This window comes from Psammomys obesus, unplaced genomic scaffold, assembly GCF_907164565.1.
Source record: "Psammomys obesus unplaced genomic scaffold, mPsaObe1.curated_primary_1811, whole genome shotgun sequence".
Lineage (NCBI taxonomy): Eukaryota > Metazoa > Chordata > Mammalia > Rodentia > Muridae > Psammomys > Psammomys obesus.
The window spans coordinates 199,051-222,794 of record NW_026585644.1 but is presented as its reverse complement, the minus strand read 5'-3'; the positions used below and the strand labels follow the sequence as shown (position 1 = coordinate 222,794).

Below are 23,744 nucleotides of genomic sequence, written 5' to 3'. Positions count from 1 at the left end.
TTTTTGACCCCCGACACTTAATGGGCTATCGAAGACCCGGATGTGTCTGGGACTGGCCGAGGTACCCATTAACGCGCCCCCGCTAGACCATCCCCCTTCTCCATTTATGATTGGGCCCTCTTGACGCCAATCACTACTTCTCCAGCCACCCACTCCTCAAGGGTGGGGTGAAGTCCCGGCATCCCGCTTTCTATTGGCAGGAGCAAGACCAGGAGGGCGGGCAGCCGGCTGAGGTCCTCCAATGGACGTCGTGGCGTGTGGTTAAGGCGGAGTCGAGGCGCTTGGCAGCTGCCCAATCAGCGTCCTTGTTTGTGTGGTGCCGCCGCCGCCGGTGCAGCCGCCGCCGCCGCCGCTGCCCGTCTGTACCGCAGTGTCTGCTCCGCCCGCCCGCCCTCCCCGACCCGGCCCGCCCCCTCCCCCCCCTCCGCTCCCGGACCCGCCGGTGGGGTCTGGATCCCACTGTGCCGTCGCCGCCTCCTTTTTCGACGCCTTCGCCGCCGCCTGAGGAGGCGACCCAGTCGGGAGTTCCGCCGCCGCTGCCAGGTGAGGAGCTCTGGCCTAGGCCGGCCCGGCCGCCAGCCCGCCCGGGGGCGGCGAGCGGCGACGGAGGGAGCGAGGCTGCGAGGAGGCGGCGGTGGGGGAAGGGAAAGGTGGAGGGCGGGGGGAGGGGAAGCGCCCGCGAGCCGACGCCCGCCCGCGCGCCCCCGCCTGGCGTCCCCTCCCCCAGCCCGGCCCGCGCGCCCCCGCCTCGCGCTCCCCTTCACCTCTTCCCCACCCCCTCCGCGCGCGCGCCCGGGTCTTTTACTTAGGCCTCGCGCGACCCGGCTGCTGTCCCTTCGTGTCTTCTCCTTTTACTCTCTCTCCCCTCCCTCGCTCCCCGGTTCCCTCGCCATCCCCCTCTTCGCTCAGTACCTCATGCCCGCCATGCTCCCCTCTTTTCCTCCCCTCCGCGTTTTTAACTCTCCGCCCCCAGTGGTGCCCTCGGGGTGCGGGGGCCGCTCCCTGCACCGAGTCTTGTGTTTGACGGCGGATAGGACGAAAGGCTATACTTAAGGGTGGAGGAAGCACTGAATAATTATCTTTATTCGGGGGAAAGGATCAGAAGTGCAGAACCATACCCCTTTATTCCGTCGTCCACCGCTTCCTTGCCCTCCGTAAGAAAAGGGAATTGTCTTGACTTGTGTGGGTTACTTACCTTGTGTACAGCAACGAAACCACCCATTTTCTCAGCTGGGCTTCTGGGACACGCTGCATCTCTTTCCCAGTTCAGCTCCTGATGGAACTAGAACTTACCTTTCCCGAGCAAAGCAGCACTTAAGAGTACTTTCTGCCTCCTTGGGCTCAGTTACCTGCAGGAGCTAGTTACTCCTGTGAATGCAGATTTAGGTGTTACTTGCAGTCCCGGGATAGCTTTCCGGCTTTATAAAGGTATGGTACCCTCTTTGAGTTCATCCCCAGCACTACACTCCCCCAGACATAGATGTTCGTTCCTAAGAACTGGCCCTGAGGTGGAGGTGGAGGCATTGCTGGTGGGCAGCATGTGGGTGCTGAAGTTCCCTGTTCTGTTCTGGAGAGTAAGAGAGCTTCCTGAGAACCAGTGTTCTCATCTGGCAAGTGATAACTTGAAGGGTTCTCGAGTGTGTGTGTGTGTGTGTGTGTGTGTGTGTGTGTGTTAGAGATGGGAATAATATAAATTAAATAATCTATTTTAGCAAAGAGAGGCAATGTTTTTCATGCCGGTGTGCAGCGAAAGATTTGAAATAGTGCTTGAAGCTGGAGTAAAAGTAGGTTTTATCTGTATGACTTGGAGAAGAGCTGATGCTTTTGTAGTGTTTGGGCATATTTCCCTTTCCAGAAATTTATATAATTTAAATAAACAATGGATGAATGTGATACAAAGTGAGAAGAAATCTTCCCCCCTCCAACCATCATGTCCCTCCTACACTGCTACTGTTTCGTTGGCATCTGTGTAGTGTCTGTATGTTGTTGGATATTACCCTGTTTGAGAGAGTTGAGTGATTTCTGTATTGCTTTTTCTTTGATACAAGGACGTAAATTCTTCCCTGAAGTCTGATAAGCCCTTTGATTTGTATTTTGGGGCAGGAGAAGTTTTGGTAAGAATTGTCCTAGAAGGGGGTTGGAGAGATGGCTTAGGGTTTAAGAGCACTGACTGCTCTTCCAGGTGGACCCAGGTTCAATTCTCAGCACCCACATGGCTATCTGTAATTCCAGTTCCAGAGGATCTGGCTGTGGGAGCAGGGAACAGAGAGAGAATATTGTTCTAGGGTAGTAACAGTTGTGCGTGCGTGATTGGTAAGGAGACAGCTTCTGGTGCTATTAAAAATAGTGGTGTAGAGAGCCTAAGCTCATTTTGAGGGCAGGAAGATCTATCAGTGGGAAATGTAGTTGTTAGTCCACTCCAGATGCAGGGCTGTGTCAGGCACAGCCTTTCCTTGGGCTTTTTAAGAAGATAGGTTTATGAATGTTTATGGTGAGTATTGGTCGGGTATGACTGATGATAGACCTTTCAGTCTGGGAGCAGTGAAAGTTATCATGGAAAGAGGTAATTAAGTATTAACCGGAATCAGAAGGCTGGACCTGTAGTTTGAATGACCTAGTTTAAGAAGAGATGAGGTTTATAGACTTTTATGCTACCTATTCTTTAGTTGAGAACATTTTTAATGAGGTGAGAGTGGTTTGTGCTTGACAGCAGCATCCATCTTTATGGCACTGTGGCTTGCTTCCCCTGACTATGTCGTGTCTGTTAACTTCCTGTTTAGATATAGTCTCAGCAGATTAAATGCTTGCCTAGAAACAAGGTTACTGTGGTTCCCTGATCAGCCCTTTAAATGTAAGTCCTGGAAGTAACTTAAACTGTGTTTAGCATAGGGTCACAGGGAGAGGAATTTTTTTGGACCCTCATAGCTCTAAAGAACTTTCTGAGGTCTGCATTCCCTGGGCTTATGACTGTAATCCCAAGACTTGGGAAATTTAAGAGAGAATTCTGAATTTGAGGTAGCTTGGACTACATGGTGTGTTCAGGATTAGCTAGTGAATTAAGACCCTTTCTCAACAACAACTAAAACCCCAAACAAACAAAAACTGGTGCAGGCTTTTCATCCTGAGCAGAGGATCAGGAATTCAAGGTCATCTTCTGCTTCATGTCAAGTTAGAGACTTTGAGCACCACCTTCACAGGCCTTTAATCCCAGCACTAGCAAGGCAGAGACAGGTGGATTTCTGGGTTGGAGGCCAGCTTGGTCTATAGAGTGAGTTCCAGAACAGCCAAGGTTACATAGAGAAACCCTGTCTTGAAGAAAGAAAAAAAAAAAATCAAAAAAAAGGAGAGAAGCAAGGTTGAAGAGATGTCATTGTACCCAGAAAGGTATTTAATCAGATCCTAATATCTTAGAATTCCCTCCTCCTCGTTTTTCCGAGACAGAGTTTCTCTATGTAGCTCTAGCTGTCCGTGAACTGGCTCTGTAGCCCATTCTGGTTTAGAACTCACATCCATCCGCCCCTGCCTCCTGAATGCCGGGAGTAAAGTTGTGTGTGCCACCACTCCTGGCTCTCCTTGTTTTAAGCCGTGAGCTACATATGTTGTTGTCAAGCAGACCTCTCACCTCAGTTTAACCAGTTGCTTTCCTTCTCAGTCCTCAAGCTGTGTAGGGAAACAACAGTGTGCTGTGCTGTTTCTAGACTCTGGAGTGTATTCTGTGTTAGCCACCCTATTAGGAGACATGTTAACAAGCAGCCATTCTGCACTTAGCTTAGGAGGCTCATGTTGCTCAGCTTATTGAGAAAAGCCAAAACAGATTTAGTTTATGAAAACAACTGCTAGGGAAATCATAAAATTGATCCATAAGTGGGTTCAAGGGACTTTGTTTCCCAGACCTTTTTAGGATTTACAGCCCAGTGTCCTTAGATGTCAGCATCAGTACCAGGCATCTTCTGAGGCACACTGAAAGGAAAGGGAAATAAAAGATATACCCCTGGATTGACTCCAACTCTAATTCTAGCATAAAACTGCCCACTTATTTTACTGCTTCTGAAAAATCCCACCAACGTGAAGCCACACAGTTGCAGATGGATTGATTTTGGCTAGACATGGAAAAAGAATGGCTTTTCGGGGGAGAAGTATCTATTCTTGTTTATATTCAGTGATCTGAAGGTTTTTCTATAAAGTGTTTGGGGACTTGTGCTAACTTCAATTGGTGAAGCAGGGTCCTTCAGTGTTACAGTGACAGAAGCCTCCGCAGGTAGGTCTAGATTTGAAGAGGGCCTCTCCTCATGGTTTATCTTTTACTTTCCCTTTAGTAGATTTATAAAATGCTTCAATGCAACCTGAGTCCATAACATAAGAGGAATGACATTGTCAGTAAGGCTTAACAAGTTGGCGCTGTGATGTGTAATGTTTCTCACAGAATCCCTTAAAGTTGTCACTGCCTTGAATTGCCTACAACTGGCCAGAAACTATGAAGAGTTTGGGATTATAGCAGCAAGAGCAACAGATGCATACTTTGTTTTGTTGGTTTGGTTTGGTTTCTTTTGTGAGACAGGGTCTGGCCTGGAGCTCACTACGCATACTAGGCTGGCCTAGCGCTCTTAGGGATTGGCCTGTATCTGCCTCCTGAGTGCTGGGATTAAAAGCCTATGCCACCATGCCTGGGTAGTTTGTTTCTTTTGAGGAATGAAAAGTTCAAAGCTCAGATAAAAGAGCCATAGTAATTGCACAGCTTTGATATGTGAGCTTATTTGAGACAGTTTCTTCCTATAGCTGTGCTGGTCTTCAACTCCCAGTGTGACCCTGCTGCTTTAGCCTTCCAATTGTTAAGACTACAGGTGTGTGCCAGCCCACCTGTGTAGTTGCTTATTTTTATTTACTTATGTAGTGGTTTGTTTTGTTTTTGTTTTGTTTTGAGTTAGGCTCTTGCTGGGTTGAGGGTTGAGACTCATGCTCTCAACTCCTGGGATTACAGGTGTTCATGCCTGCACCCATCTTTGATTTTAATTAATTAATGTAGTAGTAAATAATACTACTTGAGACAGGGTCTCATTATGCCTGGAACTCAATGTGTAGACCAGGCTGGCCTCAGAGTCATAGAGGTCTGTCTACCTTTGCTTCCCGAGTGCTGGGCTAAAAGGTGTCCACTACTGTGCCTCCCAATTTATTACTTTTATAATGGTTATCATCATCATCATCATTGTTGGACTGCTAAAGAAATGAAGCAAAGTGTTAAATCCTGAAACTTTCTCTTATTGTGTATTACACCTGACTGATAGATATGTTTAGATATTTTATGTTACCATTACCTGAGCCTGATTAAAACTTTGTTGATTTTTCTTTATCTGGACTGTGTACAGGAGAGTTAAATTTATAGTCTTCCAAAATATGGATTGGGGGACATACGGAAAATTTATTTTAGGCATCAGAAATAATACATTCCTAGTGTAATTGTAAGGGATTGCAAGTGTAACTGGAGGGCTTACATTATCTACAGTGAGCTTTTTGAGTACTCTAGATCTTAAAGTATGGAAGAGACTAGACTAGTAAGTGGCACAAGTGAAAAAGTGAGGCATAATAAACAGAGTCTTTTGTTTTTCTTTTTTGAGGATGTTAGGGCTGTAACTTAGGGCTGCCCATAATAGACAGGTGCTCTACAATTTATGTACTTTTTTTTTTAGGTTTTTTGAGTTAGACTCTTGCTACATAGTCCAAGCTGACCTGAGACTCTGGCTCCTCCTGACTCAGCCTCAATTCTAGCATTACAGGTGTTCATGCCTGTACCTACAATTGAGCTACATCTCTAACCCCTTAGACTGTTTATCTTACTTCTTTTGCATGAGCTATGGTTTGTTTGTGATTTGCCACATAGTCTAGGCTGGCCTAGAATCCTTATCCTCCTGCTTCAGCCTCCCAACTGCTGAGATGAGTGCCTACCATCAGAAAATAGCTAGTTTTCTACACTGAGAGAGTACAGCTAATTGCCACATTTCTTTCATATAATTGCTTCAATGCCAATTTTTTCTTTCTTTCTTTTTTTTTTTTTTTTTTTTTTTGAGACAGGGTTTCTCTGTGTAATAGCCCTGGCTGTCCTGGACTTGCTTTGTAGACCAGGCTAGGCTGGCCTTGAACTTACAGAGATTCTCTTGTCTCTGCCTCCTGAGTGCTGGGATCAAAGGCGAGCACATTTACTCTTGGCTATTTTCTTTTTCTTTTTTTTTTTTCTTAATTTTACTTTATATGTATGGGTGTTTTGCCTTCATGAATATCTGTGTACCACTTGTGTGCCTGATGCTCTTGGAGGCCACAAGAGGGTGTCAGATCCCTTGTGGATCTGTAGTTATAGCTACTCTGTGGTTGCTGGGAATTGAACCTGGTCCCATGTAACAAGCAGCCAGTATTTGCAATCACTGAGCCATCTCTCTAGCCCCTGGCTTTATCTTTTTTTTTTTTTTTTTTTTTTTTTTTTTTTTTTGAGACAAGGGATCATTCAGTAGCCCAAATTTCACTGTGTTGGCTGTGTTAGCCTGCTTCAGCCTCTGAAGTACTGGGATTACAGACATAAGCCACCCTGCCTAAGTGTTACTTTTTCAGTAAGGCCTTATTTTTCACTTTTTAATTTTTTTTTTTTTTAATGTGTGTGTTTTGTCTCCATGTATTTATATGGACTATGAATGCCTGATCTCTGTGGAGGCTAGAAGAAAGTAAAGACATTGGATCCTCTGAAACTAGAGTTACAGACAGGAAACCTCATGTGGATGATAGGAACTAAATGCAGGCCCTCTTGAAGAACAGCTGGTGCTGAGTGTTGAGTTTTCTTTCCAGCCCTAGATTTAATTTGTGTGTGTGTGCACATGCTCAGTGCATGTATGAAGGTTAGACAGCTTTGTGGAGTCAGTTCTCTCCTGCCTTTATATGAATTCAAGGATTGAGTTTAGGTCTTCAGGTTTTGTCTCAGATGTCTTTACTTGCTGAGGCACCACATTGTCTGTCTGGAAGTCCATCTATTCATCCATCCTTTTAAGTATTTTAATTACTGAGACGGTGTCTCAGCTATTTTAGGCTAGCCTTAAACTTGAGCATGACCTTGAAGGTTCTGGTTCTCTTGCCTCTGCCTCCCAAATGCTGAAATTACAAGCATTCACTACATCAAATCTTTCTGTCTCTTCAGAACTTTACCTTCACCTCCTTACCTTTCACATCTAACAGTCTCTCTTTGCTCCATTTACCTTTTCATGGCACTAAACACCTTTAAAGTATTCACTTGTGGTGGCAGACACAGATGCAGGCAATCTCTGAATTTGAGGCTAGCCTGGTCTATAAAGTGAATTAAGAGCAGCCAGGGCTATTAAACAGAGAAACCCTGTTTCAGAAAGAACAAAACCAACCAACCAAACAAGTCACTTGTTAAATTTATTGCTTGTTGTTTCCCCTCTTATGATAAAGGTTTTGGTGTTGTGGATTCATATCTGTGGTATTTATTTTGATGTTTTGTTTAATGCCTAATATAATTACTGTCACAAATTAATACTCAAATTTGTTATCAAATTGGAATAATAGTCTCTTTTCCTAACTAACTGTAAACTTCATTTATAAGAAAATATGGAATGTGATAAAATAAGGAATGCAAAATGTTATAAAAATTTATTTTAAATTTTGTTTGTGCACATGTTTGCATGTGCATGCAGGGCTCAGAGAGCCTAGAAGAGAGTGTTGGATCCCTTGGATCTTGAGTTACAGGTGGTTGCAAGATTCAAGTACCCAGATGTGGGTCCTGGGAACTGAACTCAGGTCCTTTGGAAGAGCGGTGTATACACTTAACCAGTGAGCCATCTCTTTAGCCTCTCAAAATGTTTTGTAAACTTTAAAGAATTATAAATATGGAGGCTGGAGAGATGGCTCAGCGGTTAAGAGCTGCTCTTTCAGAGGACCCAGGTTCAATTTCAGTGCCCATCACCCACAAGGCACTTCACAGCTGTCTGTAACCCCAGTTGCAAGGGAACTGACACTCTCACACAAATACACATACAGGCAAAACACCAAAACACATAAAATAAGAATAAACAAGTTATTTTTAAAATAATTATATAAATAATGACAAAATGATTGTCTTCCCATTGAAATAAGTATTTTTAATTACTTAAGAAAACTCTAGACACATTTATTTCCATATTCTACTCTTATCCCAAATATAACACTCCCATCAACATTGTTTCCCTTTTGTGAGTAATGGAATCATCAAAGCTAGAAATGTGAATGTCATTGTTACTTCTTTTTTTACATACTAATTTTTATGTTTGTTTGTTTGTTTGTTTAGAATATATGCAATGTATTTTTGTCATAACCACCTATCATTTCTCCTCTCTGTTTTTTTCCTGGAGACGAGTTCTGGCTGTATAGACCAGGCTGGTCTTGAATTTATGTTCCACTTGCCTTAGCCTCTTAATTGCCAGGATTGTTTAGTTCACATGTGCCGATAGGCCCGTTATTTTTATTTGTTGTTTTGTGTATATTTTTCAATCTTTGATTTCTTCTAAATCCTCCCTAATTAATGCTCATCAGTGAAATTCTGATATAGAATATTTCCACAAAGTCTTGTTTGTTTGTGTGTGGATTTTTTGGGAGAGGGAGGAGGATTCCAGAAAGGGTTTCTCTGTGAAGCCCCAGCTGTCCTAGAATTCATTCTGTAGACCAACCTGGCCATGAACTCACAGAGATCCGACTGCACTGCCTCTGCCTCACAAGTGCTGGGATTAAAGGTGTGTACCACCATGTTTGTTTTTTGAAACAGAGTTTCACTATGTAGCCTTTGTCTGGCCTGGAACTGCTAGAGCTCCATCCACCTGCCCTTGCTTCCAGGTGTTAGGATTAAAGGCATGTGCCACCATGCCTGGTCTATGTGTTTTTCAGGATTTCTCCTGAAGCCCAGGACGGATATGTGTGAGAGAATGACCTCAAATCTGATCTTCCTTTCTCTAATTCCAGCTATTGGAATTATAGGTGTGTACCCCTAGGTTCTGGCTGGCTGTTTTGAGACATGATCTAATTATTTAGATCAGGCTGGCCTAGAACTTATTATGTAGACCAGGCTGGTTTCAGATTTGGATCTTGACCTTTACCTTTCTATTCGTATGTCTTCTCTTTACAATTAGTTAATACGTGAATTCTCAAATCAGTCTCCAAATCTCATCTCAAATGCTGCTTCCTCTGGAAAGCTTTCTCTTACTTGCCCATAAAGATTTAAATACATTTTCTTTGATCTCACTATACTTTATAATATTACTTGCCTCCTCTGTTAGTATCTTAAAAGCAAAAAGCTCAGTTGAAAGTGCTGGCTGCTCTTCCAGAGGACCTGAGTTTAATTGCCAGAACCTACAAGGTGGCTCACAACAGCCTGTAACTCCAGTCCCAGGGGATCTGATGCCCTCTTTTGGCCTACTTGGGTCACTGCATGCACTTTTCCCACAGATGTTGATGCCTGCAAAACATCAATACACATAAAATAATAAAATACAAAATTTAAAAAACAGTGTATTTTCAGTGCCTAAAATGCTGTTTTCTAAAAGATAGGAACATTTGTTGCATAAAAAAAATCTCTGTATGTTGAGAAAATGCTACATAAATGTAGAAGCTGCCCTTCTGAAGGTGGAGTATTGCTTCTTTGATGTATAGTGTGAGTGATCTTGGTTGAGTCCCCTCACCTTTTTTTTTGGTTCTGTTTTGGCTTTTCAAGACAGTTTTTCTGTGTAGCCCTGGCTGTCCTGGATCTTGCTCTGTAGACCAGGCTGTACTCAAATTCACAGAGATCCATCTGCCTTTGCCTTCCAAGTGCTGGGATTAAAGGGGTGTGCCACTACTGCCCACCATTGCCCTTCGGGCTGGCTAGTTTTATGTCAACCTGATATGAGCTAAAGTCATCTGAGAGGAGGGAACCTCATTTGAGAAAATGACTCCATAAGATGTGGGCTGTGGACAAGCCTGTAGAACGTTTTCTTAATGATTGGTGGAGGAAAGCCCGGCCCATTGTGGGTTATGCCACCCAGGTGCTATAAGAAAGCAGGTAGAGTAAGCCACAAGGAGCAAACTAGTAAACAGTACTTCTTCATAAGGTACTGCGCATCTGCTCCAGCCTCCAGGTCCCCTCCCTGTTGGAGTTCCTTGCTCAGACTTCTTTCAGTGACTATGATATAGACATGTAACTTGTTTTTGGTCATAGTGTTTCTTATTAAATTTTTATTTTTTATATTAATTACAGTTTATTCACTTTGTATCTTACTGTAGCCCCCTCCCCTCCCAACTCCACCCTCTCTTTCTCATCTCCTCCTATGCCCCTCTCATAGTCTTTTTTTCATGGCAATAATAACCCTAATTAAGGACAGAGATTGGTACCAGGATATTGAAATATTACTGTGACAGACTTGGCCATATGTTTTTGGGAGGATTATGGAAGGACTTTGGCACTTTGGACTAGAAAATCCATTGAGTGATCAAACCATGGTGAGTTTGGACGATACAAATGTTGCGAGAAGTGCAGAGGATGGAGGCCTGTATGAGGTTTTAGAGGGAAGCCAAGACTTTACCAGGGCATTTGTGTGAAGAATCTGTGGTGTCTGAAGAATTGGCTGTGATTAACAAGAGTGGCACTATTTGTGTTAGCTGGAGCTGAGAAATTATCAGTGATTAAGAAGAGACCAGCTTCATTGAGGTGAACTCCACTGGGAAGTGTTTCCTTAGAGTCAGCAAACAGAAGCTGTGAAGCTGTGTTCCAGAGGTGGCCAGGGTTGTACCTCAAGCTGGCAGCTGAACTTGGTAGTGTCACCCATGTGGTACTGGTTTTGAAGACGTAAATGAGCCATGGAGAATAACTGAGGCTTAGCACTGTGTGAAGCCAGGAGAGGCCATTGGTGAAGGTGCACTCTCAGGAGCAGTAAAAGGCCCAGCATTAAAGGGGTCCCATAGAGTGTGTCCCGTTGAAGTGTGGCACTGAGAAGAAATGCTACTGGTGAAAGTGCAGCCCAGTTGTAGAAGACTGAGCATTTTGGAGTTGCCAGTACCTTGGGATGACCACCAAGAACAGCATCGGTGTTTGTTGGAGTGGAACCAGCCTGAGCATAGAAGACAGGTTGCATGTGTTCTAAAGGGCAGAGTCAGAGAAGTGACCCCAGCCCTTTGAAGGAGCCCAGAAGATTGTAAGTGAATCCTAGATATTAGACATTGAGTTATTTACGTAGTTGGAGTTTGGTTTTGCTTTTTTGGATTATGACTGTGTCCTGGTTCGTGCCTCTTGAAATAAAGTATTATTAATTTTTGATTTTACATGAGCCCACACTTAAGAGAATTTAAACTGTTAAAAATGAAATTTTTGTAATTTTACCGAGACTATCCATTTTAAAAGACACCGGATAGTTTTAAAGAAATAATTTTTTGTTTTGTTTTTCAAGATGATTTCTCTGTTTTAACAGCCTTAGCTGCCCTGAAACCCGCTTTGTAGACTAGGCTGGCCTTGAACTCAGAGAGCTGTTTGCCCATTCCTTTCAAATTCTGGGATTAAAGGAGTATGCGACATCTTCCAGCTAAAGAGACAAAAGTGCTTGAGTTTCTAAGGCTGTGGGACTTTTTAAAGTTTATTAGTGTGTGGTTTGGGGGATGAACAATTGTGGCTTAACAGTGATGTGTTTGTGTGTCAAGCTGACATGGGGTTAATTGTGATGGCACAAGCTAAAGTTATCAGTGAGGAGGGAGCCTCGAGAATGCTTTCATAAGATTGGGCTATAAGCCAGGCGGTAGTGCATGCCTGTAATCCCAGCACTCTGGGAGGTAGAGGCAGGTGGATTTCTGTGAGTTCAAGGCCAGCCTGGTCTACATAGTGAGTACAGGACAGCCAAGGCTACACAGAGAAATTCTGTCTCAAAAACAACAACAAACAAACAAAACAAAACAACAACAACAAAAACCAACCAAACCCCAAAAGATTGGCTATAGGCAAGCCTGTAGGCCATTTTCTTAGTGATTGATGGAGGAGGGCCCAATCCATTGTGGGTGGTGCTACTCCTGGGCTAGTTAATGGTCCTATAAGAAAACCAGCTGAGCAAAGCCAGTAAGCAGCCAGTAACTATGCTCTCTGTACTAGCTCCTGCTTGAGTTCCTATCATGTCTTCCTTTAATGATGAACAGTAATGTGGAGGTATAAGCCAAATAACCCTTTCCTCGTTAGGTAATGGTGGCTTTGTTGTTCGTTTCGAGACAGGGTTTCTCTACAGCCCTGGCTGTCCTGAACTCGCTCTGTAGGCCAGGCTGGCTTCAAACTCAGAGATCATCTGCCTCTGCCTCTACCTCTCTAGTGTTGGGATTAAATGCTGCACTACCATTGCCCAGTTTGGTCATGGTGTTTTATCACAGCAATAGTAACCCTAATTAGGGCATCTAATATTCATGAAGCTCTGGGTTCAATCCTTTGTACCACATAAAAATGTGCTTTGTGGGACAGGCCTGTAATTGTTCAAGGTCAGCAGAATTTAAGGCCATCTGGGGATTTGAGACCTTATATCAACACAAAGGAAAAAGGTTCCCATTATGGCCATTGAAACCATACTTTTCTGTAACTTTTATATTTTTAAAAAATTTATATGTATGGTGTTCTGCCTGCTTGTATATGTATGTACCATGTGCACACAGTGGCTTCAGAAGCCAGGTGAGTCCATTGTATACTCTGGAACTGGAATTATAGATGGTTATGAATTGTCATTTGGGTGCTGGGAACCAAACCTGGGTTTTCTGCAAGAGCAACAAGTGCTTTTAACTGATGAGCATCTCTTCAGCCTTCTATAAAACATTTAGTTCAGAACCTCTTTCATCAATGTAGTATACTCCTGAATATCCTAAACATGGCGGATGTATAGGCTTTCCGTATTCCAATAGATTAAAAATTGTTGCAGGGACTAAGGAGATGGGTTAGTGGATAAAGTGATTGGGACCTGAGTTCAAATCCCAACACCCAACTAAAGTGCTAAGGATGGCAACTTGTTTCTCTAACCCCAGAGCTGAGTGGGCAGAGAAAGAGGATTTCTAGAACTTCCTGGCCAGCCAGTCAGCTGAAACAGTGAACTCAACAGGGTTATTGAGAGAGACACAGTCTCAATTAGGTGGATGCGTTTTGTTAGAGGAGGGCTGCTGGACTCCACGTATGCATGCGTCTGCATGCTCAAGAACACACAGACACAGTAAAAAAGCTCCAACATTTTACAGTGTTAGACTTCTCGAGGACTTCTTTGGTCTTGAATTTTTTTTTCTTTCTTTTTTCATGACAAGGTTTCTCTGTGTGTAGTCCTGGCTGTGCTGGAATCACTTTGTAGACCAGCTTGGCCTGGAGCTCAGAGATCCAACTGCCTCTGCCTCCTGGAATTACAGGCGTTTGCCACCACATCGGACTGAATTATTTTGTTTTTTAAAGATTGTGTGAGTTTGTGTCTGTGTGTGTGTGTAAAGATTGTATATGTGCATGTGTGTGTACAAGTGCACACGATGAGTATGCAGGTACTCCCAGTGGCTAGAGCAGTCAGTTGTGAGCTGCCATGTGAATGCTGGAAAGCAAATTTGTCTCCCTTCAAGAGCAAATACCCTTAATGGTCTAGCCTTGTCTCCAGTTCCTCCATCTTGAATTTTATAATTTTTTTCTCAGATTTCAAAAATTTGTAGTTTTGTAACTTTTAAACTTATAAGGAAATTAAAAAAAAAACATTTTTCCCCAGTTTTTCAAGACAAGGTTTCTCTGTATAACAGCTTTGGCTGTTCCGGACTCGCTTTGTAGACCCGGCTGGCCAGGAACACACAGAGATACACCTATGCTGGGATAAGGCCTGCGCCACCACTCTAGGCAGGGAGTCTTAAAATTTATGGTAACTTATTGTACATTTATGTGTGTGGGCATGAACCGTGCATCATGCAGTGGTGGAGGGTGGCTTGTGGGAGTTTGTTCTCTTAGCCTTGTAGGTCCCAGACTCAGAACCCAGGCCGTGTTGGCAAGTAGCTGCCTCAAAAGAAACTTGCTTTTTAGAAACATATATTTAATTGAAATTTTTTGTGTGTATTTTTCCTCCATGTATTTCTTTTTTTTAGAATTTATTTTTATTTATTACATATACAGTGTTCTGCCTGAACACCAGCAGAGGGCACCAGATCTCATTATAGATGTCTGTGAGCCACCACAAGGTTCCTGGGAATTGAACTCAGGTCCTCTGGAAGAGTGCTCTTAACCTCTGAGCCTTCTCTCCAGCCCCCTCCTCCATGTATTTCTGTGCACCATGCATGTTCCTGATGACTGTGGCAGTCAGAGGAGGGCATTGGATCCCTTGGGACTGAAGTTACAGTTGTGAGCCACTGTGTGGAGGGTTGGGAATTTGAACTTGGGTCCTTTGAAAAAAACAGCCAGTGTTCTTAACTGGAGTCGTCTCTCCAGTCGTCAAAAGGAACTTTGAAAAGATTTTGGTTTTGTCGAGATGGTGTGTAACTTTGGCTGGCCTAGGACTTGCTGTGTTTGCCAGCCTGGTCACAATCCACAGAGATCCACCTGTGTCTGCCTCCCAGAGTGCTGCACTTAAAGGTGGTGTACACTACTACCCCAGTTTGATATTATTTTAAATAGTGTGTGGGTTGTTTGTTTGTTTTTTGTTTTGAGCGAGGGTCTCATGATGTAGCCCTGGGTAACAGCCCTGGCTGGTGGGAACTCTGTCGTGAGGAAGGTAGCTTTAAAGGCAAAGTGATCTGCCTGCTTCTGCTTACTCAGTGCTGGGATTAAGCATATGCACCACTGTGCCTGGCTTGTTTGTTTATACAGGGTTTTACTGTGTACACACATAACACAGCCCAGATTCTTCTTGTTTTTTTTCTTACTACATTTATTTAATTGTGGAGTGGGGACTGGTTTGTGCTTGTGTGATGTTATAGGACAACTTGTAGGAGTTGGTCCTCTCCAGTGTCATTAGGCTTAGCAGCAGCCATCTTACTAGCCCACATAAGTTGTTTTAAAATTCATTATCCTCTGACCTCAGCCTCCTGAGTGTTAGTGTCCTCCATTATGCCTGGCTTACCCCACTCCTTTCCTGAATATTTTAAATTGATACTTAATTTCCCACCTTCTGCTTTGATGGCTATTCCCATTTGACTTTGTGTAATGTACTAATACTGAACTGAAAGCTTTTCAAGGAATATGGGTAAGTGGAAAATGACCTTTTCAGCGGTGTTTTGCATTTGGCAGAATATGAAAAAGGCAGTTGCATCTTGAAGAACCTTGAGGGTTCTAAGGCATACTAAATGGTGATTTATTTGAGCTCTAGATCTAATGAGGTATTTTACATATATACCAAATATGTAACTTTATGAAATAAATGAGGGGCTAAAGAGATTGCTCAGTAGTTAAGAGGGCTTGTTTGGTTCCCACCAATCATGTTAGGCAGCTCACAACTGCCTGTATTTCCAGTTCCAGGCACTCGACTTCATCTACTGTCTTCCACGGCACCTTCATACGGGTATGTAAGCACACAGACATACAAATAAAGAAAAAGATAAAATCCTTTTTCTTTTTGGTTTTTGGGACAGGTTTCTCTATGTAGCCTTGGTTTTTCTGGGACTTTCTCTGAAACCAGGCTGACCTTGAACTCAGAGATCTGCCTGCCTCTGCCTCCAAAATGGTGGGATAGAAGGCTTGCACCACCACTGCTTGGCAAAATCATTACAAAACAAAACACTTCATCCAGGCATGGTGGCACACATGTGTATTCTCAGCTCTCAGGAGCCAGAGTCAGGAAGATGGATGCAAGTTTAATGTTAGCCTGGTCTGCATAATGAGTTAAGGCCTTTTCTCAGAAAAAAAAAATAAATAAATAAATAAACCCCCAATGTCTGTAATTAGTGTTTTTTAAAGGTATGTATTTTTAAATTTTGTGCATCTCTGTGTGTGTTATATACACGTGAATGTAGGTGCCAGCAAAGGCCAGAGACAGACATTCATTCCTCTGAAGCTGGAGTTATAGGTATAATGAGCCACTGGCATGGGCTTTGTGAGTATGTGCTTGCTTAACAACTGCTGAACCATGTCTTTAGCTCTGGTTTTTAGTTGTTTGGGGTTTTGGTTTTAGCCTTTTTGAGTTTTCTTTGAGAGAAGGTCTTACATGTAGCCCATGTTAGCCTTAAGCCCAAATGTGTAGCTAAGGCTTCCTTGAGGCCTCCACCTCAAGGACCCACCTCAGGGATCCACAGCCAGGAATCATAGACTTTTGCATTGTGCTCTAGATTTAGTTAGGTTGAGGACATGACAAAGAGGGAACTAGGATTTCACATTATTATTATTGTTGTTATTATTATTATTATTATTATTTAGTGTATGTATGAGAAAGAGAGGCACAGAGACACAGAGAGAGCGAGCCCTACGGCATCGATGGGGGTGTCGGTTCCTCCCTTAAGGATTTTCAGGAATCAAACTAGTGTCTGGGCTTGTATGGCAGCAGTAAGATTTTTTGCTCCTTATTTATTTATAACTGTCCACTGGGTGAGGAAGCTTTTGGAAACTGGCAACTTTTTTTTTTTTTTATTTATTTTTGTCTAACTATGTAGGGCTGCCTGGTGTGGAATTTAGTACAGAGACCCCTATGGCTTCCAACTCACAGAGCTCTACCTGCCTCTGCTGGGGTTAAAGGTGTAGGCCAACATGCCTGATGAGGTGGTTTTTTTTTTAAGTTAATAGCAAACCTGACATTCAGGTTTCTGGATATGTGGAAAAGCCTTTTAAAATGCAGATGTCTGGCATCTTTTTCTTTCTCTTCTGTTATCTCTCTCCACCTTATTTTTTGAGGCAGTTTTTCTCTTTGAACTTGGAGCTCACTGATTGGCCAGGGAGCTCCGGGCCAGATCTCCCAGTGCTGGAGTTATGCCATCCATACCTACTGTGGCTGCTGCGGATATGAACTTGAGCAGTGGGCCCTTTTATCTGTGCTTTACCAATCTTCCATGATTTTAGAATTTTTTAAATAGGTATCAGTCTGGCCTCCACCTATGCACTGTGGCATGTACTCCACCATACAATTTTGAAAAAAAAAAAAAGATGAGAGGAAACTATCGAGAACTGCAAGCTGAAAGGATGTAATTAAACAAGGGGCCATATTCCAGCCCCAGAAAGCCGCAGAACTTGGCAGCTTCAGTCATGTGGTTCTGGCTTTAGAGTCAAGGATAGAAGAAAGGGGTTATGGAATCTCCCTGCATGACTAAGGAAAGCCACTGAGGCCAGGGGTGTGTCAGAAGTGTAGCTCATGGAGTCCCAGATAGGCCATTGTGTGAAGCTGTGAAGGTGAAGCCTGGATTGTCTTGAAGACTCCAGGATGTTAGAGATGCCAGAGCTGTGGGCTACTTGCCAAGGAGAGCTGCTAACAGGAAGTGGAGCCAGCCTGAGAGAGAGAGAGAGAGAGAGAGAGAGAGAGAGAGAGAGAGAGAGAGATGTTGTATTTAAAGCTGAAAGGAGTTGATCTGTAAAGCATTTTGACATCGGACCTGGAGATGCAGTGTTTGGATTTGCCCAGATGATTTTTGTTCTTGTTTTGGTCTAGTATTTCCTCACTATGCTCCCTTTTCTATGTTTTGGAATGGTAATGTATATCCTGTGCCATTATGTGTTAGAAGCATGAAAAAAGAAAAAGAGAAGATGAATTCCATGCTAGCTGAGGATGACCCTGAACTTGTGATTCTTTTGCCATTACTCTATTTACAGGGCCCTGGAATTTGCCACCATACCTGGCTTATGCTGAGCTGTGGATAGAATCTAATCTTTTGTACATGTTAGGCAAACAGTCTACTATCTGAGCCCCTGGCTATGTCATAATTTTATCTTGTTCTCCAGACCTATTGTTTGGAATGATATGAAATAAACAGTTTTCACAGAAGATTTACACATGACTTGTTAATGTCATTATCACTAGAAACCAAATTAATGCAGATGAAAGTTAAACAGATAAAAAGAAAATGGGACAGCAAAAAGAGAATCTTATCAAAGTTACTTTGGATATAAAAGGCAATGAAGAGGGCTGGAGATGTAGCTCATTTGTAGTGTAGGCAAGTTGGGTTCAAGTCCCAGCACTACAAACACAAAGTATTTTGTGTTAAAGCGAGCACTTTTGTTTTTTTGCCTAAGAAATTGTAGTTGTTTAAGATTTTTTGTTTGTTTTGAGACAGAGTGTTCTTTGGCTGGCTTAAAACTCACAGAGTCCACCTGCCTCTGCCTCCTCAGTGCTGGGATTAAAAGCGTATGTGTCACTGTGCCTGGCATGAAATTTATGAATGTATACATGCAACAACATATTTCTGAACTCAAGTTAATATTTTGGTTGCTATTGGGAGTTACTTTTCCATGAAAATACTTCTCTTTTTTTAACGTCTTCAAGTTATTCTGTTTGTTGTCCTTCCTACTTTCCATTTGACTTTAAATCAGTAGCTCTCAACCTGTGGGTTGTGTGCCTCTTGGGGCTGCATGTCAGATACCCTACATACCAGATATTTACATAATGTTTCCTAATAGGAGCAAAATTACAGTTATGAAGTAGCAACAGAATTTTTTAAAGATTTATTGATAGTGTTCTGCCTGCATGTGTGCATGCACACCAGAAGAGGGCACCAGATCTCACTATACATGGTTATGGGCCACCATGTGGTTGCTGGAAATTGAACTCAGGACCTTTGGAAGAACAGCCAGTGCTCTTAACCTCTGAGCCATCTCTCCAGCCTGAAAGGGACCTTTTTCATTCTTAGAGCTAGAAAGAATTATTGGTGCTGCTAAACAATCAGCGGTACCTAGGACAGCTTCCTATAAGGATTTCTTTGCCTCCCAAAGTTAATAGGACTGACGTTGAAGAAATGTTATAATTGGCTAGAATACATTGTAGTGTTATACCAATGAAACCCTATTCTGCTTTTGAAATTTTTGTGGGAACTCTTCACCAAAAATCTCTTTGTGTCATCTCAGCAGTCAGGAGGCTGAGACAGAATGATTGAGAATTCCAGGTTAATCTGGGGATATACAGTGAAAGTCTGCCCAGCAAAACAAAGCAACCCTTCCCAAAGAAACAAAACAAGATCTGTTTCTTAGCTCTTATCAATAAACTTTTTGCATATTTGTTTGTTTTGTTTTGAGACAAAATTCAGTCTGTAGTCCAGGAGGATCTTGAACTTGTAGCAGGCCCAAGTCTCTAGTGCCTGGATTTTAAGTGTTTTGAGTCACCATTGTCATGCCCATCTGTGAATGTTTTTTTCTTAATTTCTGTAAAGAAAGTTCCTTGCAAAGCTACTGGTTAAATATGTCTCATGTTGGATCTATTTTGGATCTATAAGTCTTTCTTGTTACACTCCTGGACAAGACCAATGAATTTTTTTAAAAATTTTTTTTCTTCACAATTTATTCATTATATATTCAGATTGACGGCCCCTCCCTCAACTTCCCCAAGCTCCACCCTCCCTCCCTCTTCTCATTCCCTAGTCCACTGAAAGGGGGAGTTCTCCACTATTGCCATCTGCCCATAGCTTGTTAAATCTCATCAGGACTGCCTGGATCCTCTTCCTCAGTGGCCTAGCAAGAAGGCTGTGTCATCAGGAGCAAGTGATCAAAGAGCAGTCAACTGAGTTCATGATAGAGGCAGGGGACTTTAAAAAAAAATAATGTAATAATTTTGTTACATCTTAAAGCCCACAGGTAGGTAGGGTTCCATTTCTGGGAAGGCCAACTCTGGTCCATGGCTGTGTCTTCATGTCTCCCAGACCATACTTCAGCTCCTCCCTGCTCCATTCTCTGGGCTTTAATCAGGTGCTGGAACCTACGCCGTCCTAGCAGATGCGTCTCTGGTTTGGGTGGAATGGCTGGACAGTGGTCGGGAATCAAAGAAGGTCTCTCCAAGGCGAGGAAAGGAGTCTCTAAAAAGTCCCCACTTGGGTGAGCTTGCACTTGAGAGGCACAAATGGGACTCCTAGGGTGTGGAGAGAGCCGTGTGGGAGTGTGCCGGGTCCCATCTTGGAAGAGGTGGGCCAGAGCCACCAGTGATTTGCTTTTTTTTTAATGTATGTATTTTTATGTGTGTCAGGAGCTGCATGTATGTATGTGCACGACTTGTGTGTCTGGTTACCTGAGAGCCAGAAGAAGGTGTATAATCCCCTGGAACTAGAGTGTCAGATGGTGTGAATCACCACAGGGGGCTGAGAACTGAATTCAGGTCCTCTGCAGAAGGAGCAAGTCATCTTAACTGCTGAGCCCATCTCTCCAGCCCTCAGCAGCAGTGTTGAATGACCAAAATTTCGCATTGAGAAATATGTCATTTAAATTTTTTTCTTAAAATTTATATTGTGTATGTTTTGTATAGTGTGTTTGTGTGTGTGAGTGTATGTGTGATTATACAGTTGCCATGTCCCTGTGGAGGAAGGCCAGAGGACAGTTTTCAGGAGTCTGTTATCTCCTTCCAGCACGTGGGTTCCAGAGATCAAAGTCTGATCATTAGGCCTGGTGGCAAGTGCCTTTCCTACCCACTTAGCCTTTTCTGGCTTTACCTCTTATCACTTCTGGTTTAGATATTTTTTGATCACTTACAACTTAATGTATATAGAAATGTTTTAAATAATTAATTTTTATTTTATATACATTAGTATTTTGACTGCATGTATATCTGTGCGAGAGTATCGGATCCCCCAGAGCAGGAGTTATTGACAGTTGTGAGCTGCCATCTAGGTGCTGGAGATTGAACCCCGGGTCCTCTGGAAGAACAGTCAGTGCTCTTAACTGCTAGCCATCTCTGTAGGCCCCATGGAAATGTTTCAATAGTTTGTTGTAGTCTTCTAATTATAGGTGAATGATGTTTTTTATTCCAAAGACCGCTTCATACTGTATTTAATTTTTGAAATGTACTTATTTCACTTTATGTGTTTGCATGTTTCGTCTGTATGTGTGGTGCCTATAGAGGTCAGAAGGTGCTTTTGAATCCCCTGAAAATAGAGTTATGGGTGATTGTAAACCATCATGTGGGTTTTAGGAACCAAACCTAGATCTGCTGCAAGAACATTAAGTTGTTTTTTGTTGTTGTTTGTTTGTTGGTTTGTTGGCTTTTTTTTCAAGACAGGATTTCTTTGTGTAGCCCTGGCTGTCCTGGAACTCATTCTGTAGATCAAGCTGGCCTTAAACTCAGAGATCTGCCTGCTTCTGTCTCTCAAGTGCTGGGATTAAAGGCATGCACCACCACAGTCTGGAAGCATTTTTTCCCCATAACTACTAAGCTATCTCTCTAGATCCTATATTTAAATTAGAAAAAATATTTTAAGTTTTTGTTAGTTTGTTTTTGTTTTTAGAGACAGGGTTTCTCTGTGTAATAGCCCTGGCTGTCCTGGAACTCAGTTTGTAAACCAGGCTGACCTCAAACTCACAGAGCTCTACCTGCCTCTGCCTTCTGAGTGCTGGGATTAAAGGCATGTGCCATCTAGCCCAGAGTTCCTGGCAGAATTTTAATTGTTAAAAATTAAGGTGCTGGAGAGATGATTCATTGTTTTCTTTTCCAGAAAACCCTGGTTCGATTCTTGGCGTCCACATGACAGCTAACAACCATCTTTAGCTGTAGTTATAGTGATCAGATACTCTTCTGGCTACTGTAGGTGCTGCATACAAGTGGCTCACAGACATAATACAGAGAAAATACCCATTCACAGAAAATAAAAATAAATTTTGTTTGTTGTTATTATTATTATAATTATTTTGGTGTTTTGAGACAGGGTCTTATTGTTTAGCTCCAGCTGTTCTGGAACATACTGTATAGACTAGACTGGCTTCAAATTCATAGAGATTCACCTGCTTCCTCCTCCCAACTTAAAGACATGCAAACCACATTTAGCTAAAAATAAATAATTTTTTAAATAAATAAAATAATTTTAATTTTAATATCTCTTAAGAGCATTTGCTGCTCTTGCAGAGACCTGGCTTTGGTTCCCAGCACCCAGATGGTGGTTTACAGCCATCTCTGACTTTAGATCCAAGGGATCTGATAACTTTCTTCTGACCTCTGTGCACACATGTTGCACACAAACACATATGTAAGCAAAACACAAAAAAGTCCAACTAAAAAATTAAAATACTTTGTTCACTTGGTTGTAGGTATCAGACTCTGGTTATCAGAATTGTGCAGTCACTGAACCTTTTGGCCAGCTATATCTTTTTATCTGCCATGTAACTGTCTGTGTCACTCATCTTTTTTATGTGACCCTGACTGTCTTGGAACTTGATATGTAGATCAGATAGGTCTTGAACTTCCAGGAATCCACCTGTTTTTCCTACAAATTCTGGAGTTAAAGGTATGTGCCACCGTGCTCTACCTAGATCTCTCATATTTAATCTTTGGGTGTTTTGTTATTTATCCTGCTAGATTATTCTGATGGGCTTATGCCCCTCCTGGCTAGGCTTGGAAACTCTGGCCTTTGCTTTCATAGCGAGTGTGAATGTGTATGTAAGTGTGTCTTCGTTTTATTTATTTATTTGTCTATCTCTGTCTATCTATCTATCTATCTATCTATCTATCTATCTATCTATCTATCTATCTGCCCTCTCTGTGTAGCCTTGGCTGATAAGGAACTCACTTGTAGACCAGGCTGTCCTGGAAAGAAATCCACTTGCCTTTGCCTCGTGGGTGCAGGAATTAAAGCTACTTGACTATTATTTTCACTGTTAAATTTTATCTTTTTAACCTTTTTATTTTTGTGTGTGTATATGTTTGATATATGTATATTGTGTGCATGTGTGTATATTGCAAGGGCACTGGCAGATGCTGGCATGCCACGTAAAGCATGGAGGTTGGAGGACAACCTTGTGGTTGTTACCTTTTGTAGTAAAGTGGCACAGGCTAGCTGGCTTATGAGCATCTAGGGCTCTTCCTGTCCCTGCTTCTCATCTTGCTGTAGGAGCTCTGAGGTTATAGATGCACTTTACTATAACTGGCTTCTACAAGGGCTCTGAGGATTTGAATTCAGCTTCTCATGGTTATTGGGAAAGTGTATTTATTACACTACCCCAACCCTACCCCCACCCCCAGCCATCTTTGCAACCCTTGTGTTTTGTCTTGAGGCTGTGTTTCACTGTATATCCTTTGCTGGACTGACTGGATCTACCAGGCTCATCTGTAAACCTAAAGATCCACCTTCCTCTGCTTTGCTCAGTGAACCTGTGCGTGTGCGTGTGTGTGTGTTTGAGATACTTTTTATTTTACATATAGGGGTATTTTGTTTGCATGTATGTCTGAGTACCTGGTGCCTGCAGAGACCAGAAGAGGGCATTGAATCCCCTTGTACTGAACTTAACAGATGGTTGTGAGCTGCCATGTGGGCGCTAGGAATTGAATCCAGGTTCTCTGGAAGAGCAACCAGTGCGCTTAACCATTGAGACATTTCTTCAGCACCCTTACTCAGTTTTTGATAGGTGTACATACATATGGTAGTAAATTTGCAGCCCTAATGTGGGTTCACACTGAAAAAAGGATACTCCTCTGGAGGCAGACTATCTCTGTTTTGGAATCTTTATATGGATAGTCTGACCCCCCCCCCCCCTTATTTTATGCTCTAAAGAGATTTCAAATACACATCTATATCTAGAACAAAATAATTTCCATGTACCCAACATCAGCTTTCAAAATATACATTTTAAATACTTTATCATTATAAAGAATGGTAATTTTGAAAGCACATAT

At 42.6% G+C, this 23,744-nt stretch overlaps 1 protein-coding gene across 2 annotated transcripts in view; it reads left to right on the top strand.

Annotated features, from left to right (window-relative positions):
• Positions 1 to 408: 408 nt before the first annotated feature.
• Gatad2b (GATA zinc finger domain containing 2B) overlaps positions 409 to 23,744 on the top strand; it is a 72,985-nt gene continuing 49,649 nt past the window's right edge. The window contains exon 1 of one of the 2 annotated variants that reach the window (XM_055623442.1): positions 409 to 543. The gene's annotated coding sequence lies outside the window, so the exon portion shown is untranslated. Of the gene's footprint in view, positions 544 to 15,488; positions 15,528 to 23,744 lie in introns of those variants that run through there. The other variant, XM_055623452.1, reaches the window with a different exon arrangement.